Genomic DNA, 12,486 nt, shown 5'->3' with positions numbered 1-12,486 from the left:
CATTGGGGGACACCAGAACCATGGGGGTATGCTTCTGCCACTAGGAGGCTGACACTCTGCACAAAATAAGTTAGCTCCTCCTCTGCAGTATACACCCCACCGACTGGCACTAGGTTAATCAGTTTTAGCTAAGTGTCAGTAGGAGGTGGACACGGGTCTTTCACTAGACCCATATCTACCTCGGTTTTCCAATAACGTCTCTTCTTTTTCAGATGGATCTTCTCCTTACCTCTGGAGGAATACAGTGTGGACAGTCACAACTGTACTCCCACGTAGAGACTGAGTGCGGCGTGTACTGCCACTCCGTATCCTCATATGTCTGTTCAGCAGGACCCCAACCTCTAACACGGAAAAGTGTTTAGGTGACCCGGATTTGGTCCTGGCCCCCATCTCCTACTCACTCGCCCACCAGAGCTTGTCGGTTTTAGGAGGTGTGGACATCCCACAATACAGGATTTTCGCACATCTGATATTTCCTGGATGGAGAGGTACATCTTTCTCTCTTTTCCCCAGGTTCCTTCGAGAGGCGTTGAGGAGAAGATACTTGGGTAGACTTGGGTATACTAATAGATCACAGACTGAATATGAGTCAACAGTGTGATGCAGCAGCAAAAAAGGCAAATGCAATTCTAGGATGTATTAACAGAAGCATACAGTCTAGATCACGTGAAGTCATTATTTCCCTCTACTCTTTGGTCAGACCTCATCTGGAATATTGTGTCCAGTTTTGGGCACCACATTTTAAAAAAGACATCAACAAACTGGAGCAAGTTCAGAAAAGAGCGACCAGAATGGTGACCGGTCTGCAAACCCTGTCTTATGAGGAAAGGTTGCAGGATTTGGGAATGTTTAGTTTGCAAAAGAAAAGACTGAGAGGAGACTTAATAGCTGTCTACAAATATCTAAAGGGCTGTCACATTGTAGAAGGATCAACTTTATTCTCATTTGCACAAGGAAAGACTAGAAGCAATGGGATGAAACTGAATGGGAAGAGACACAGATTAGATATTAGAAAAAACTTTTTGACAGTTAGAGTGATCAATGAGTGGAACAGGCTGCCACGAGAAGTGGTGAGTTCTCCTTCAATGGAAGTCTTCAAACAGAGGCTGGACAGACATCTGACTGGGATGATTTAGCGAATCCTGCTTTGAGCAGGGGGTTGGACCAGATGGCCCAGGAGGTCCCTTCCAACTCTACGATTCTATGATTTCTATGATTTCTATACAAGTAAAGATTCAAGTAAAGAAGAAGATGCAAAGAACAAAGGATGAACACAGAAAGAAGATAAGATTTTTCCCCCAAAACGCTCACTTTATTTCTAGGGCTTTAGTGTAATTGAGATCTATAGGTGGCTATTTCCTTTTGGTTCCCTATGGATTGGGGCACTGTGTTACCTTTTGCAGCACTTTTTGGGCCTCCACACCGCTTCCCCCCTGTTCTGGCGGTCACCGTCCTTAATCTACGTCCTGGCTTCTCTCAGGCCTAGTCTCGGCATTTGGCTCCACCCCTTCCCTCAGCATCATCAGACAAGCTCTACAGCCGTTGCAATGTTTCTCCTCTCCTGGACCAGGCGGTTAGCTCCGCCCCTTCTTTTGGCCTCAGAAAGCGGGCTTTTTCAGCATTCACCCACCATTCTGCAGCGTGCTCTCTCGCACTGCTGGTCCCTTTCATCCTTCTTGCAGTTGACATTTTCTGGCTTCTGGATCCGGAAGGTGACTTCCCAGCAAAACCTGCATCCTCTCTGCCTACGATTGCACTACAACCTGGAAGCAGACTGCAGGACACCTGCATCTTACTGTGAGTAGCTCTGCTCTGCAAACTGACACTCTCCTACAGTTGTGGCCAAAAGTATTGACACCCCTGCAATTTTGTCAGATAATACTCAGTTTCTTCCCGAAAATGATTGCAAACTCAAATTCTTTGGTATTATCTTCATTTAATTTGTCATAAATGAAAAAACACAAAAGAGTATGAAGCAAAAAGCAAATCATTGATCATTTCACATAAAACTCCAAAAATGGGCCAGACAAAAGTATTGGCACCCTCAGCCTAATACTTGGTTGCACAACCTTTAGCCAAAATAACTGCGACCAACCGCTTCCGGTAACCATCAATGAGTTTCTTACAATGCCCTGCTGGAATTTTAGACCATTCTTCTTTGGCAAACTGCTCCAGGTCCCTGATATTAGAAGGGTGCCTTCTCCAAACTGCCATTTTTAGATCTCTCCACAGGTGTTCCATGGGATTCAGGTCTGGACTCATTGCTGGCCACCTTAGAAGTCTCCAGTGCTTTAGTGCTTTCTCTCAAACCATTTTCTAGTTCTTTTTGAAGTGTGTTTTGGGTCATTGTCCTGCTGGAAGACCCATGACCTCTGAGGGAGACCCAGCTTTCTCACACTGGGCCCTACATTATGCTGCAAAATTTGTTGGTAGTCTTCAGACTTCATAATGCCATGCACACGGTCAAGCAGTCCAGTGCCAGAGGCAGCAAAGCAACCCCAAAACATCAGGGAACCTCCGCCATGTTTGACTGTAGGGACCGTGTTTTTTTCTTTGAATGCCTCTTTTTTTCTCCTGTAAACTCTATGTTGATGCCTTTGCCCAAAAAGCTCTACTTTTGTCTCATCTGACCAGAGAACATTCTTCCAAAACGTTTTAGGCTTTTTCAGGTAAGTTTTGGCAAACTCCAGCCTGGCTTTTTTATGTCTCGGGGTAAGAAGTGGGGTCTTCCTGGGTCTCCTACCATACAGTCCCTTTTCATTCAGACACCGACGGATAGTATGGGTTATCACTGTTGTACCCTCGGACTGCAGGGCAGCTTGAACTTGTTTGGATGTTAGGCGAGGTTCTTTATCCAACATCCGCACAATCTTGCGTTGAAATCTCTTGTCAATTTTTCTTTTCCGTCCACATCTAGAGAGGTTAGCCACAGTGCCATGGGCTTTAAACTTCTTGATGACACTGCGCACGGTAGACACAGGAACATTCAGGTCTTTGGAGATGGACTTGTAGCCTTCAGATTGCTCATGCTTCCTCACAATTTGGTTTCTCAAGTCCTCAGACAGTTCTTTGGTCTTCTTTCTTTTCTCCATGCTCAATGTGGTACACACAAGGACACAGGACAGAGGTTGAGTCAACTTTAATCCATGTCAACTGGCTGCAAGTGTGATTTAGTTATTGCCAACACCGGTTAGGTGCCACAGGTAAGTTACAGGTGCTGTTAATTACACAAATTAGAGAAGCATCACATGATTTTTCGAACAGTGCCAATTCTTTTGTCCACCCTCTTTTTTTATGTTTGGTGTGGAATTATATCCAATTTGGCTTTAGGACAATTATTTTTGTGTTTTTTCATTTAAGACAAATCAAATGAAGATAATAATTTGTGTTTGCAATCATTTTCAGGAAGAAACTGAGTATTATCTGACAAAATTGCAGGGGTGTCAATACTTTTGGCCACAACTGTATGCATTCTCTCTCTGTCCCCTATCCTTCTAGCATTCGTTAGTGGATCTGCTCATCATGCCTAATCCTAAAGGAGAGCGTTCCCGTCCTCATGCTTCCTCTTCTTCTTCCTCTGCTCTTATTAGACACTTTGTATACACTTCATGTAAATGCAAGCTCCCTTCAGGTCAGTCTTCTCCCTTCTGTCAGGACTGCAGCAGCACCCCTGTGCCCACCACCCAGGATCCCCCTATTGTTCCAGGAGAGAGCGGTGCCCCTATCCCAATGTGGGTTTCCTCTCTGTCACTGTCTGTGGCGGACCTCACCAAGGTGTCGCAGACCCTGATGTCCGTTCTTGACACCATTACTAGTGGATCGCAGGACTCACCTGCTGTGCTTACCAACATAGGCCATAAGAGATCAAGGCAGGCGCATCATTTTAGGTCCTCTTCCCGCTCCATCTTACCCCCCAGTCTCTGACGGCGGTCTGCCTCTTCCCGAACCTCCTCTCCTGAGTCAGGCGATGACAGAGGATTACTCGGACCTGGATTCTGACCAAGCCTCTAATATGAGAGACATGATCCAGAGCTTCATTGTGACGGTCATCCAGATCTTTAACATGAAGGAACAGGCGGTTTCGTTTAGATGGTCGAAACCAGCTCCCAAGGCCTTTGCCCCACATTGAATTTGAGGAGGTACTTGCCAGGGAAAGGGAGAACCCGGCCAGATGCTTCTAAAGAGGGAAGCACCCCGGCATCCTATATCCCTTCACCCCTGAGCTCACTGCGAAATGGACTGCTTCTCCAACTGTGGACCCTCCACTTTCCAGACTGTCCACCAACACGGACCTCCCGCTTACAAATGGAGCATCCCTAAAGGACTCCAACGACAGGATCATATAATCTCTCGCAAAGACTGCCTTTGAAGCTGCCGCTTCTACATTGTGCCTGGCCTTTGACACTACCTGGGTGTCAAAGTCCATAGCTGCATGGGCTAAACAACTCAGTCAGGGCATTCTTGCTGGAGCTCAACCGGAGGAATTGGCCAACCTCGCGGACCAGATTCCTCTTGCAGGCAAGTACATGGTATCTGCCTCCCTTGACGCCGCTTCCCAAAAAAGTCCATTACCAACTTGCTTTTCCAGGGTTCCCATCTGTTTGGCTCCAAGTTGGACCAACTTATTAAGGAGGCCACTGGAAGGACAAGCTCCCTCCTTCCTCAGTTCAAACCTCTTCGGCCTCCTTTGAAGCATCCATTTCTGTCCTATTGGCCCTTGCAGAGAAACGGTGAAACAGATTTTTCCCGCCAACAGAGGCCACAGGCTCGCCAGGATAGGAAAAGGACTTCTTTTAAACCCAATCCCTCTTGGCGTCCCCGTAACGCGCAGAGTAGATCCGCCAGGCCTATACCTGACAGATCTTCCTCTGCATGACTCATCTCAAGATCCCAGGGAATCTTGCAGGCTAGACAGCCATGTCCGGTTTTTCAGAGAGTTGTCTGGCTCTCCTCAGAGGAGGACGCATGGGTCAGGGAGGTGGTATCCTCTAGATGCAAAATAGATTTCATTTTTTTTTCTTTTTTATTCGTTTATTGAACCAATGGCAGGATACACAATATGTAAACTGACAATGATGAAAATATCATGTAATACACATACATTTCGCGGAGCATTAATGTCAAACAATGCATGTATACCAGCTGTACATAGAATAAATCATACCGTCAATTGCCTTTCATTAGTCTGTGTATTATTATTGAAATAACAAAGCCTGCCAAACCTCTAAAACATTACTACTACTACTACAAAACAACTATTTGCAGCCCATGTCTATATAGTAATTAATAATTAGTTCTTTATCATGCGGTATCTCCGTCCTACAGTGTAAGCTGAGAGGAATTCCACCTCTCCCATATCTTCTCAAATTTATCCAGGCACCCTCTGTTTTGATGTATGGTATAATCGAGTTCACCAATTCTATCCAGGCCCTAAGGGAGGGATCTGAACCCCCCCATCCACCGCAGTGCCAACACCTTCCGTGCCATGAACAATGTCTCTCGTAAGAAAATTCCCGTATAATGTCCCCATGTCTCATCATCCCACACCCCAAACAGACAAACCAATGGCTCAAGGGGAACAGGAATCTGTGCCAGGGAGGTTAATAATGACGTTACCTCTTTCCAATAATGTATTATAATTGGACATTGCCAGATCATGTGGATAAAATCTGCATCGGATGTATGGCATCTCAGACACTCCGAAGATTGAAAACGGCCCATCTTGAAGAGTCGAGTCAGAGTCAAATATGATTGGTTTATAATATAAAGTTGTATCATTCTATTGTTAATTGACGGGGACACCTTAGTTGGTGACTCCAGGATTTCCTCCCACTCTTCTCCCTGCTTATCAGGGATGAGCCTTTCCCATTTCCCCCTAACCGAGCATATGGCAGATTCCGTCCCCACCGATAGCATGTGTGTGTACAGAGAGGAGATGAGACCCTGGGGACCCTGTGATTTAAGAATGCCTATCAAGGGTAGAGACGAGATTGCACAATTCATACCAACATATCTCATGTGCGATTGAAGGGCTGATCTTAATTGCAAATATCGGAAGAATTGTGACCTCGGGACATTGCACTTAACTTGTAATTGTTCAAAAGATAATAATGTATCACATTCATATATTTTCCCCATCGTGGAGACATTGTATTGAGGCCAGAATTCAGCAGATGGGTGAGCAAGCAGTGTCGGAAAATAACTATTATTCCATAAGGGCATTTCAGATATGATATCACTAAATCCAACCACCCTCTTAATCTGTCACCACACTAATCTTGCCAAACGAAGCATGGGTAGCAGACGTGGAACTTTTACTTTCTCCAACTCCAAAAACCCCAACAGGCAATCAGCATGTGCGGCATGAAGCAAATGACTCTCAGAATTAGGAAGATGATTACCGGGCATCCACTTATTTATAGCTCTTGCCTGCCCCGCCAGATAATATAGAAAAAAATCCGGTAGTGCTACCCCCCTCCCTTTTTTGGCCTTTTTTTTTTTTTATCCAATAAATTTTTATTGAAATTTTCAAAGACAGAAATGATCTTACAGAAAGAAAACCAAAGATCATAATATAGACAGACAAAAATGCAAACAACAATAACAATAACAATATCAGACAATGAGACCGTAGGAAAAGGAAGGGGGGGGGGGGAGGGGGGGATCCAGTAAGACTCAAGAAATCCTAATCCGATCCGATGTATAGACTAAGTACTAAACTTTATGGGAGATGCCAAGGGGTGGGAAACCCAACCCGCCCAGTTCTTCATTACCCTGTCTCTGACCCCTGCATCTAGTGAAAGAAAGTACTCATGATGAAATGTTGAGTTAAGTCTGACCACCAACTCCGCGAGGGTAGGCGGGAGCGGGGCCTTCCATTTAGCAGCAAGGCTAATCCTAGCAGCCATCAATATATTCGAGACCAAGGGTACGAATTCTAGGGGAAGTGTTTCGATCCCAATGTTTAGAACTGCCAGTTGAGGAGATAGAGGGAAATCAATACCCGTCACAGATTTAAGTAAGTTTGAGACAACTAACCAAAAGGGAGTCAAACTAGGACATTTCCACCACATGTGAGCCAAAGTACCTCTTCCTCCACACTGTCTCCAGCACAAAGGGGAGAAATTCTTTCCAAATTTAGATAAAGTAATCGGGGGATAGTACCATCTAAGATGAATCTTTTTTAGTGTCTCAAGGTGATTGATACATTTAGATGCCCGCTGTATTGCTTTTATTCCCGCTCTCCACTCTTCATCCGAGGCGTGAAAAGATAAATCCTCCTCCCAACGCAACATATAAGTTGGTCTTATAGGAAATAAAAGGTTATTACAAGCTTTATATATAGCAGATAAGCCCTTGTACTGGTGAGGGTTGGATAGGAGAAATTTTTGAAAAGAAGAGGGGCATACAGGTAATAAGGGGAAGGAGAGGCGGTGTATTGATGATAATAAATGTTTCACTTGGAAGTGTTGGAAAACCGTTTTCTCTATACCAGAGAAGTTCGAGCATAATTTGGAAAAGGACGAGAAGGTACCCTCCCACAACATATCTCCCAGTGAGTGGATACCAGCCTTCATCCAAGGAAGGAGATTAATATAGGGTATGTGAAAGGACAGGGCCTTGATATTTATCAGGCTCTGCGGCAGTGAGATCCAATCTCCCACCACTCGTCTCCAACCTACAAGGGTGGCCTGCATTGTAATTAGCGGAGGGGAATAAGGCGTCGGCCGGAGCGATTCTGCCTCTAGTAGGCACCGTAATGAGGACCCTTCGACAAAGCTCGATTCTATCTGTATCCAGCCCAAATTCTCAAGCGGGGTTGACCACCACTTTTTCACCGCTTCTAAAACAGCAGCCTTATAATACCTGGCTATGTAGGGAACTCCCATGCCACCTTCCGAATATGGAAGATACATAATTTTACCCGCTACTCTAGGTTTTTTATTAGCCCAGATATATCGGTTAGTAATATTTTGGAGTTTAGTGAGGAATTTGGAAGGAATTACAATAGGGAGGGAACTAAAATAATAAAGAATTTTAGGGAGAAGAAACATTTTAAAGGCTTGGACTCGGGCTATCCACGAAAAACCATGTAAAGGGTGTCTAGAGATTTCGGAATTTAGAGCTGAGACCAAGTTTCCCATGTTATTTGAGGCGATATATTTTGAGCGGGTAAGGGTTATACCTAAGTATGGAATTCCGTCATCCCGCCATGTAAAGGGGAGTTCTGTTTTCAGTCTCTCTTGAAGCGGCGAAGGGACTGCTATGGGAAAAATAAGAGACTTAGTCGCATTAAGTTTATGAAAGGAAATTGCTGAGAATAAGGACAGAGAAGTCATAACAGCCGGTAAAGATTTATGCAAGTCAGTACAAGTGATAATAATGTCATCTGCATATAAGCCAATCAAATGGTGGTGTGAACCTATATGATAACCTGAAATATTTTTGTTAGATCTTATGGACTCAGCCAGGGGTTCTATAGCCAAAGAAAATATAATCGGTAACAGGGGGCAACCCTGACGGGTTCCGTTAGTGATCTGGAAGGGGGAGGACAAAAAACCTGAAGATAGCACCCTAGCATTAGGGTTAGAGTATAACGACAGAATAGCCGACAATATTGGGCCATCAAAACCGAACTTTTTAAGGACAGAGCTAAGGTATCCCCAATGTACCCTGTCAAAAGCCTTCTCTGCGTCCAATGAGAGAAGCACACCGGGGACACCCATCTTTTCAGCCACATCAATAACGTCAATCATACGTCTAGTGCCATCTCCAGCCCTCCTACCGGCCACAAAACCCACCTGGTCTGGATGAACCAGGGACGGGGTAATTACATTCAATCTAGATGCCAATAATTTAGAAAAAAATTTTACATCACAATTCAGTAATGAGATGGGACGATAATTTCCCGGGTCCTCTGTAGATTTACCTGGCTTGGGTATAGTGACAATGGTAGCCTGAAGGGAGATAGCAGAGACCGACCCAGACCTTTGCCACGAGGAGAAAGTACGGAGGAGGTATGGGGCAAGAACAGAAGAAAAATGTCTATAATAATCGTTAGGAAGTCCATCTGGACCTGGGGCGGAATGAAGTTTAGTAGTTTTTATAACCTGCTTTATTTCAGATAAAGAGAAAGGAGAGTTAAGGGCCTCAAGTTGGGTCTGCGACAATTTTGGGAGAGAGATGGAATCTAGATAGGTTTGGATATCTGTCTGTGATGGAAGCGGGGTATTCACATCTCCCTCTAAGTTATATAATTTAGAATAAAATTGTGCAAATACCTCATCTATAGCGATGGGGTTACGTATAATGGTTCCGGAATGATCTCGCAAGGCCTCAATATGAGCTAACCTTTCCCTCTTTTTGATACGTTTAGCAAGTAATGAACCCGCTCTGTCCCCCATTGCATAAAAAGAAGTTTTCATTTTCCTCAAATACTTCTCATGCTGATCTAATAGAAAGGACCTGAGTTGTGAACGGGTTAAGGCCAGTTGTTTAGAGACCAAAGGGGACGGGTTAAGCTTGTTAAGGCGTTCCAACCGTTGCAAATCAGCCACTAAGGTCGCTCTAGTGTGCTCGCGCTCTCTTTTAAGTTGGGATGCTCTTTGTATAAAAAGGCCTCTAACAAAAGCCTTGTGGGCTTCCCATATAGTTTCATCAGAAACTGACTGATTATCATTGATGGAGAAGTATTCCGCCAGCTGCGCCTCCACATCCGTCCCCACCTCCTGCCTAGTTAAAAGAGCAGGATTTAGTTTCCATTGCCAGGGAGTCCGTGGCCGAAACCCCACAGATATTTCCAAACTGACAGGAGCATGGTCTGACCAGGAGATTGTTCCCACCTCCGCCGAAACACATGCCGGGAGAGTTCCGCTGTCAACTAGGAAGTAGTCAATTCTGGAGTAGGAGCTGTAAGTATCTCCAGACATCATGTAAATGCTTTTCCAAACAGAGAGAGCTCAGTTCACCTCGACCCACTTTTGAGCGCGGTGAACAGTCTAAAGCCCTTGAAGGGACAACATTAAAGTCACCACATATAATAACTCTGCCTCTAGCCTCCACCTCCACAACTTTTAACAAATCTCTCATAAATTTCACAGGGGAGAGGTTAGGGGCATACACATTAACAATAGAATATGCTGAACCATCTATAACACAATTCAGAATAATAAATCTCCCTCCCGGGTCCGCAATCTCATTGAGGAGTTGAAAAGGAGTATCCTTTTTAACAAAGATACAGACACCAGCTTTTTTTGAAGTATTATTGGCAAAGAAGGCCGTGGGATACATGAGACTACGGACCCGGTGGTTGTCCCCTTCAAGCATATGGGACTCCTGTATACACAATACATCTGCTTTATTTTGGCGAGCCTCCTCCCACAACATAGAGCGTTTAAACGGCGAGTTAAGCCCCCTGACATTTAAAGAAACAAGTTTCACTGTCATGTGTAAAAAAGGTTTCGAAACTGTGGAGAACACGTCTCACCAGACACACCCAGGGACGACAAAAAGGGATACACATCAAAATGAGGGAAACAAGTAAACAGACAATAAAAAGAACATCTATGTAAACATAACAGGCAGTATGAATACTGCAATGGGGCAGATAAACAGCATCAGGAGAGGGAAAAAAGGGAAAACCAGGTCCCCTTGAATACACCATTCTCCCACGCTGCATCAGGGAAAGAAAAGCCATCTGCAGACAGAGGCCACAAGAAGAATTTAAGGCTGTGTGCCACCTAGAGTAGTTTTAGGAAGGTCAACCTGCCGTCTCCCAGTCCGCTCTTACTCTTCTCGAAGGCTGTACTCGGCCAGGTTGTGGACTACCCCTCTTTGGGGAGACCAGTAGGTTCCAATCACGAAGCACTTGTTCCAGCTTTTTAGGTGAGTGAAAAACGTATCTTGTCTCCATATGCACAAATCGGATCTTCACCGGAAAACCCCAGTTATAAGGAATGCTATTTTCTCTTAACACCTTACACAGGGGCGCAAACTCTCTTCTTCTGGCTAAGGTCCCTGCCGAGAGATCCGGAAAAACAGCAATTTTTGAAAAGGGCTCCGAAAGGGTTCTCTGATCTCTCATTGCATGCATGAAATCTTCCTTTACCCTAAAAGAGTGGAGACAGGCAAGCACATCCCTGGGAAGAGATTGATTAATGTGGGAGGGTTTGGGCACCCGGTGAATCCTTTCTATTCCCAGGGGCCTGGATTGAGCATCAGGGAGAACCTCTTTGAGAAAGGCCGTAAAGTGATCAGACAGATCAGCCTCTGTAACAGTCTCAGGAATACCACGAAGTCTTATGTTACATCTGCGGGATCTGTCCTCCAAATCCCATAGTTTAAGTTGCTGGATCGAAAAACGTTCCTCTAGGGCAGAGTAATCATCAGCCAGGACATTATGAGCAGTCGCATATTCCACCATTTTCTGCTCAATATGATCTGTGCGGTCACCCAGGGAAACAATGTCTTGCCTAAGCTCCCCAATCATACCTTTCATATCGTCATGGAGAGCCTTCCTGAGGGAGGACAAGAGGCGCTGCATTGTGGCCTGGGTAAGAGGAATATCTTCTGTTTCCATCGCCACTGTCTCTCTGATGTCCCTAGAGGAGGGATGGGAGGATGCAGAGCCTGAGTGAGATGCCGGTGCCATCTTGGATTGCTGCAGCCCTTCCCTGCTGTAGAAATCTGTAAGCTTTGCCGGGTTACTGCGCAGTTTCGGGGGTCCTCGCAGCATGCTATGTGCTCCCTGGGTCCTCTAGTAGACAAAGGTGACAAAATCAGCCTGTTTGAGCCGCTTGAAGCCGAGTGGTAGCTCGTGTCTGCAGGAGCTCCCTGACTATGCAGCCTGCACCATGAGCTTCCAGGCCACGCCCCTCTTTTTTGGCCTTTGTAGAGTGGATAGCTTAAGTTTTGGCCTAGTTTTCCCCCATATGAAAGACGTAATCTGGGAATTCAAATTAGTGAAAAAAGACTTAGGCACCACCACAGCACTATGTTGGAGAATATGGATGATCTTAGGGAGTAGTATCATTTTAATTTAAATTAATGCGTCCAGCTACAGACAGCGGGAGTTTGCTCTAAATCGCAAATTTGACTTTAACCATCTCCAGTAATGGATATATATTAAGCTGCAGATCAAGTGTGCTGGATTGAGAAATATAAACCCCCAAATATTTAAAATGTGGTACAATAGGCAACAAGGAGAGAGTTCCAAGTCGAGGCATCAGAGCAGACTTCTCCCAATTTATATACAGGCCGGAATATCTACTGAATTCGTTTATAGTGGCAATCACTCCTGTCAGCGTCTCCTCCGCCCCATCCATGAATATTATCATATCGTCGGCATATAGGCATATGGTGTCTACCCATATCTTTATACTTATAATATTAGGAGAAGTTCTCATGCGAATTGCCACAGCCTCTATTGCAAGAGCAAAGAGGGCCGGGGAGAGGGGACACCCTTGACGAGTCCCCCTGTGCAGAGAG

General features: G+C 45.0%; 1 protein-coding gene and 1 long non-coding RNA gene across 6 annotated transcripts in view; one reads left to right on the top strand and one right to left on the bottom strand.

The window, feature by feature from the left end:
* The window catches only part of MPHOSPH9 (M-phase phosphoprotein 9), a 285,436-nt gene that overhangs the window by 215,234 nt on the left and 57,716 nt on the right, over positions 1-12,486 (top strand). The gene's annotated exons all lie outside the window — the stretch shown is intronic.
* Positions 1-12,486, bottom strand: part of LOC141098360 (uncharacterized) — a 60,377-nt gene that overhangs the window by 27,677 nt on the left and 20,214 nt on the right. The gene's annotated exons all lie outside the window — the stretch shown is intronic.

The sequence above is a fragment of the Dendrobates tinctorius genome, unplaced genomic scaffold, assembly GCF_039654945.1.
Source record: "Dendrobates tinctorius isolate UK_male_01 unplaced genomic scaffold, ASM3965494v1 ptg000090l, whole genome shotgun sequence".
NCBI lineage: Eukaryota > Metazoa > Chordata > Amphibia > Anura > Dendrobatidae > Dendrobates > Dendrobates tinctorius.
This window is presented reverse-complemented; position numbering and strand designations above follow the sequence as displayed.